This window comes from Gasterosteus aculeatus, unplaced genomic scaffold (genome assembly GCF_964276395.1).
Source record: "Gasterosteus aculeatus unplaced genomic scaffold, fGasAcu3.hap1.1 HAP1_SCAFFOLD_36, whole genome shotgun sequence".
NCBI lineage: Eukaryota > Metazoa > Chordata > Actinopteri > Perciformes > Gasterosteidae > Gasterosteus > Gasterosteus aculeatus.
Window position 1 is genome coordinate 140001 of NW_027554894.1, and position 7500 is coordinate 147500.

Genomic DNA, 7500 nt, shown 5'->3' on the forward strand with positions numbered 1-7500 from the left:
AGCGATCCATCCGCGAAACCCACCGACCAGCCACAGTGCCCGGAACGAGGCTCCGGTTCGTTCACCCTCGCCACTGTCCGAGGGCGTCCGAAAATACTGAGGTCTGAGTCGGATCCAAAACGCACAAACGTCGGTCCTCACTCCTGGAGGCCTATGTTTCTAAAAACCAGGTTTCTGAAATCTGCGACCTGGTGGCCCAGTGATGTCGGCTGGAACTTTTTTTTTCCGGTCCGCTCAAAATTCTCCAGGCATTTTCTGAGCTTTCCTTCACATAGTCCGACTTTTACTTAGTTTCTGACGGAGCCAAAAAAGTCCGGGTTTTTTTGCCCTCCTTATCGTCCCGACTGGAAACTTTAACTTCGTATTTTAAGTCAGAAAATTAAAGTCCTTTTCATCCAGGAGACCGACCCTTCCTGCAAAGCGTCCCAAATGGCCCTTTGTCGTCGGATATCTGTCGGGAAATACCGCTCCATGGAACTGTTTATTTCATCCATCCACTGCACCTGCTGTTCTGACATCAGCATCCGAGAATAGTGTCCCGTACTGGGACATGGTCTGGGATCTCCCGCTCCATGGAACTCTGTATTCATCCGTCCACTGCACCTGCTGTTCTGACATCAGCATCCGAGAATAGTGTGCCGTTATGGGACATGGTCTGGGATCTCCTGCTCTATGGAACTGTTTATTTCATCCATCCAGTGCACCTGCCGTTCTGCCATCAGTGTCCGACAACAGCGCTTCATCATCGGATATCTGCCGTGAGATACCGCTCTCTGGAACTGTTTATTTCATCCATCCACTGCACCTGCTGTTCTGCCATCAGTGTCCGACAATAGCGCTTCTTCATCGGATATCAGCCGGGATCTCACGCTCTCTGGAACTGTTTACTTCATCCATCCACTGCACCTGCTGTTCTGCCATCAGTGTCCGAGAACAGTGCTTCTTCATCGGATATCAGCCGGGATCTCACGCTCTCTGGAACTGTTTAATTCGTCCATCCACTGCACCTGCTGTTCTGCCATCAGTGTCCGACAACAGCGCTTCATCATCGGATAACTGCCGTGAAATACCGCTCTCTGGAACTGTTTATTTCATCCACCGCACCTGCTGTTCTGCCATCAGTGTCCGACAACAGCGCTTCATCATCGGATAGCTGCCGTGAAATACCGCTCTCTGGATCTGCTCTGTTCTGGCAGGTAATCAGGGAGATTTTAAGTAGATGAGCGTCCGGGAATAGTGCACTGCACTTGGGCAGGTCACGCCGCGTAACCCGCCCCATATCCCGGTTCCCGAACCCGCTTTTCCGCCCAAAGTTGTCCGAAGATGCTTAGGCCCAGCTGGGGAACGCTCCCCACGAAGCCCGGGTCTCAGCCCTGGAGCCCTGTGTTTCCGAAAACCAGGTTTCTGAAATCTGCGACCTGGTGGCCCAGTGATGTCAGCTGGAACTTTTTTTTTCCGGTCCGCTCAAAATTCTCCAGGGGATTTTAGGGCTTTGCGCCACATATTCCGACTTTTACTTAGTTTCTGACGGAGCCAAAAAAGTCCGGGTTTTTTTGCCCTCCTTATCGTCCCGACTGGAAACTTTAACTTTTTTTTTAAGTCAGAAAATTAAAGTCTTTTTCATCCAGGAGACCGACCCTTCCTTCAAAGCGTCCCAAGTGGTCCTTCGTCATCGGATATCTGTCGGGAAATACCGCTCCATGGAACTGTTTATTTCATCCATCCGCTGCACCTGCTGTTCTGCCATCAGTGTCCGACAATAGCGCTTCTTCATCGGATATCTGCCGGGATCTCACGCTCTCTGGAACTGTTTAATTCATCCATCCGCTGCACCTGCTGTTCTGACATCAGCATCCGAGAATAGTGTCCCGTACTGGGACATGGTCTGGGATATCCCGCTCTCTGGAACTGTGTTATGTTTATTTCCTTCATCCACTGCACCTGCTGTTCTGACATCAGCATCCGAGAATAGTGTCCCGTACTGGGACATGGTCTCGGATCTCCCGCTCTCTGGAACTATGTTCTGTTTATTTCCTTCATCCACTGCACCTGCTGTTCTGACATCAGCATCCGAGAATAGTGTCCCGTACTGGGACATGGTCTCGGATCTCCCGCTCTCTGGAACTATGTTCTGTTTATTTCCTTCATCCACTGCACCTGCTGTTCTGACATCAGCATCCGAGAATAGTGTCCCGTACTGGGACATGGTCTGGGATCTCCCGCTCCATGGAACTGTGTTCTGTTTATTTCCTTCATCCACTGCACCTGCTGTTCTGCCATCAGTGTCCGACAATAGCGCTTCATCATCGGATATCTGCCGTGAAATACCGCTCTCTGGATCTGCTCTGTTCTGGCAGGTAATCAGGGAGATTTTAAGTAGATGAGTGTCCGGGAATAGTGGGCCGTTCTGGGACTTGGTCTGGGATATCCCGCTCTCTGGAACTATGTTCTGTTTATTTCCTTCATCCAGTGCACCTGCTGTTCTGCCATCAGTGTCCGACAATAGCGCGCCGTTCTGGGACTTGGTCTGGGATATCCTGCTCTCTGGAACTATGTTCTGTTTATTTCCTTCATCCAGTGCACCTGCTGTTCTGCCATCAGTGTCCGACAATAGCGCGCCGTTCTGGGACATGGTCTGGGATCTCCCGCTGTCTGGAACTGTGTGTTCATCCATACGTTACACCTGCTGTTCTGACATCAGCATCCGAGAATGGTGTGCCGTTCTGGGACATGGTCTGGGATCTCCCGCTGTCTGGAACTGTGTGTTCATCCATCCACTGCACCTGCTGTTCTGACATCAGCATCCGAGAATAGTGGGCCGTTCTGGGACATGGTCTGGGATATCACGCTGTCTGGAACTGTGTGTTCATCCGTCCACTGCACCTGCTGTTCTGCCATCAGCATCCGAGAATAGTGCCCCGTACTGGGACATCAGCCAGGACACACCGCCGTCATCTCGTTCGTTCGCTCAGTCATCCATCCACGAAAGCTACCGATCAGCCACAGTGCCCGGAATGATGCCTCCTGCCGGGGCAGCGTCCGCTTGCTCCCCGACAGCCAGTTCTGCATGAGGCTCCGGTTCTTCCACCCCCGCCACTGTCCGAGGGTGTCCGAAAATACTGAGGTCTGAGTCGGATCCGAACCGCACAAACGCCGGTCTTCACGACTGGAGGCCTATGTTTCTAAAAACCGGGTTTCAGGAATCTGCGACCTGGTGGCCCAGTGATGTCGGCTGGAACTTTTTTTTTCCGGTCCGCTCAAAATTCTCCAGGCATTTTCTGAGCTTTCCTTCACATAGTCCGACTTTTACTTAGTTTCTGACGGAGCCAAAAAAGTCCGGGTTTTTTTGCCCTCCTTATCGTCCCGACTGGAAACTTTAACTCCGTATTTTAAGTCAGAAAATTAAAGTTCTTTTCATCCAGGAGACCGACCCTTCCTTCAAAGTGTCCCATACAGTGCTTCGTCATCGGACATCGGCCGGGATCTCCCGCTCTCTGGAACTGTGTATTCATCCATGCGGTACACCTGCTGTTCTGCCATCACTGTCCGGGAATAGTGTGTCGTTCTGGGTCATGGTCTGGGTTCTGCCGCTCTCTGGAACTCTTTATTCATCCATGCGGTACACCTGCTGTTCTGCCATCACTGTCCGGGAATAGTGTGTCGTTCTGGGTCATGGTCTGGGATATCACGCTCTCTGGAACTCTTTATTCATCCATGCGGTACACCTGCCGTTCTGCCATCACTGTCCGGGAACAGTGTGCCGTTCTGGGACTTGGTCTGGTCTCTGCCGCTCTCTGGAGCTCTGTATTCATCCATGCGGTACACCTGCTCTTCTGCCATCACTGTCCGGGAATAGTGTGTCGTTCTGGGACTTGGTCTGGGTTCTGCCGCTCTCTGGAACTCTTTATTCATCCATGGGGTACACCTGCTGGTCTGCCATCACTGTCCGGGAACAGTGTGCCGTTCTGGGTCATGGTCTGGGTTCTGCCGCTCTCTGGAACTCTGTATTCATCCATGCGTTACACCTGCTGTTCTGACATCAGCATCCGAGAATAGTGTCCCGTTCTGGGACATGGTCTGGTCTCTGCCGCTCTCTGGAACTCTGTATTCATCCATGCGTTACACCTGCTGTTCTGACATCAGCATCCGAGAATAGTGGGCCGTTCTGGGACATGGTCTGGGATATCACGCTGTCTAGAACTGTGTGTTCATCCGTCCACTGCACCTGCTGTTCTGCCATCAGCATCCGAGAATAGTGCCCCGTACTGGGACATCAGCCAGGACGCACCGCCGTCATCTCGTTCGTTCGCTCAGTCATCCATCCACGAAAGCTACCGATCAGCCACAGTGCCCGGAATGATGCCTCCTGCCGGGGCAGCGTCCGCTTGCTCCCCGACAGCCAGTTCTGCATGAGGCTCCGGTTCTTCCACCCCCGCCACTGTCCGAGGGTGTCCGAAAATACTGAGGTCTGAGTCGGATCCGAACCGCACAAACGCCGGTCTTCACGACTGGAGGCCTATGTTTCTAAAAACCGGGTTTCAGGAATCTGCGACCTGGTGGCCCAGTGATGTCGGCTGGAACTTTTTTTTTCCGGTCCGCTCAAAATTCTCCAGGCATTTTCTGAGCTTTCCTTCACATAGTCCGACTTTTACTTAGTTTCTGACGGAGCCAAAAAAGTCCGGGTTTTTTTGCCCTCCTTATCGTCCCGACTGGAAACTTTAACTCCGTATTTTAAGTCAGAAAATTAAAGTTCTTTTCATCCAGGAGACCGACCCTTCCTTCAAAGTGTCCCATACAGTGCTTCGTCATCGGACATCGGCCGGGATCTCCCGCTCTCTGGAACTGTGTGTTCATCCATACGTTACACCTGCTGTTCTGACATCAGCATCCGAGAATGGTGTGCCGTTCTGGGACATGGTCTGGGATCTCCCGCTGTCTGGAACTGTGTATTAGTCCGTCCGCTGCACCTGCTGTTCTGACATCAGCATCCGAGAATAGTGCGCCGTTCTGGGACATGGTCTGGTCTCTGCCGCTCTCTGGAACTCTGTATTCATCCATGCGTTACACCTGCTGTTCTGACATCAGCATCCGAGAATAGTGTCCCGTACAGGGACATGGTCTGGTCTCTGCCGCTCTCTGGAACTCTGTATTCATCCATGCGTTACACCTGCTGTTCTGACATCAGCATCCGAGAATAGTGTCCCGTACAGGGACATGGTCTGGTCTCTGCCGCTCTCTGGAACTCTGTATTCATCCATGCGTTACACCTGCTGTTCTGACATCAGCATCCGAGAATAGTGTCCCGTTCTGGGACATGGTCTGGTCTCTGCCGCTCTCTGGAGCTCTTTATTCATCCATGCGGTACACCTGCTGTTCTGCCATCACTGTCCGGGAATAGTGTGCCGTTCTGGGTCATGGTCTGGTCTCTGCCGCTCTCTGGAACTCTTTATTCATCCATGGGGTACACCTGCTGGTCTGCCATCACTGTCCGGGAACAGTGTGCCGTTCTGGGTCATGGTCTGGTCTCTGCCGCTCTCTGGAGCTGTTATTTTCCTCCATCCGGTACACCCACTGCTCTGCCATCACTGTCCGAAAATAGTGCTCCGAAATCGGGTAAGTCGCGCGGGGGGCCACCCCCGTATCTCGGCTCCAGGAGCCTCTTTCCGCCCGGGGCCTGGCCCACTATGCTTAGGTCCAGCTGGGGAACGCTCCCCCCGAAGCTCGGGGCCCTGTCCTGGAGATCTCTGTTTCCGAAAACCAGGTTTCTGAAATCTGCGACCTGGTGGCCCAGTGATGTGAGCTAAAAAAAAATTTATCGAAGCGATCTAAAAAAGCCCAGGCATTTTCTGAGCTTTCCTTCACATATTCCGACTTTTACTTAGTTTCTGACGGAGCCAAAAAAGTCCGGGTTTTTTTCGCTCCACATAGTCCCGACTGGAAACTTTAACTTTTTTTTTTTTCCATTATTTCACCCGCGGAGGTCCGCAAACACCTCCAGGGGCCCACAACGGCCGAATTAAGCCAGGAAAAAGACACCAGAACCCGGATCTCTTTACCAGACACCCCCAGAGCCCGGAACACGGACCCAAACACCTCCAGAGGCCCACAACGGCCGAATTGAACCCGGAAAAAGACGCCAGAACCCGGATCTCTTTACCAGACACCCCCAGAGCCCGGAACACGGACCCAAACACCTCCAGAGGCCCACAACGGCCGAATTAAGTCCGGAAAAAGACGCCAGAACCCGGATCTCTTTACCAAACACCCCCAGAGCCCGGAACTCGGACCCAAACACCTCCAGAGGCCCACAACGGCCGAATTGAACCCGGAAAAAGACGCCAGAACCCGGATCTCTTTACCAGACACCCCCAGAGCCCGGAACTCGGACCCAAACACCTCCAGAGGCCCACAACGGCCGAATTAAACCCGGAAAAAGACACCAGAACCCGGATCTCTTTACCAGACACCCCCAGAGCCCGGAACACGGACCCAAACACCTCCAGAGGCCCACAACGGCCGAATTGGACCCGGAAAAAGACGCCAGAACCCGGATCTCTTTACCAGACACCCCCAGAGCCCGGAACTCGGACCCAAACACCTCCAGAGGCCCACAACGGCCGAATTGGACCCGGAAAAAGACGCCAGAACCCGGATCTCTTTACCAGACACCCCCAGAGCCCGGAACTCGGACCCAAACACCTCCAGAGGCCCACAACGGCCGAATTGGACCCGGAAAAAGACGCCAGAACCCGGATCTCTTTACCAGACACCCCCAGAGCCCGGAACTCGGACCCAAACACCTCCAGAGGCCCACAACGGCCGAATTGAACCCGGAAAAAGACGCCAGAACCCGGATCTCTTTACCAGACACCCCCAGAGCCCGGAACTCGGACCCAAACACCTCCAGAGGCCCACAACGGCCGAATTGGACCCGGAAAAAGACGCCAGAGCCCGGGTTCCGCTCCATGCCGCACACCGCACCTGCAATACCGACCTCTCCCACCGGAGGGAGACAGAGGGCGCCTTCCACCCTGACTGCTGCCCGGGTGAGAGACACTATTCCTGGGGGGACTCTTTATCAGACTCCCCTTAACTAAAAGGGACTGCTGCCCGGGAAAGAGACACTATTCCTGGGGGGGCCTTCTACCAGACCCCCCCTGCCCCAACACACCATCCCCAATTTCACAAGTGTTCACATAGCATATTCAGTCAGAACTTGTCCGTTTCAAACACCCACACCTGCAATACCGACCTCTCCCACCGGAGGGAGACAGAGGGAACCCTCCCCCCCCACGACTGCTCCCCGGGAAACAGACACTATTCCTGGGGGGACTCTTTATCAGACTCCCCTTAACTAAAAGGGACTGCTCCCCGGGAAAGAGACACTATTCCTGGGGGGGGGGGCCTTCTACCAGACGCCCCCTGCCCCAACACACCATCCCCAATTTCACATAGCATATTCAGTCACAACTTGTCCGTTTCAAACACCCACACCTGCAA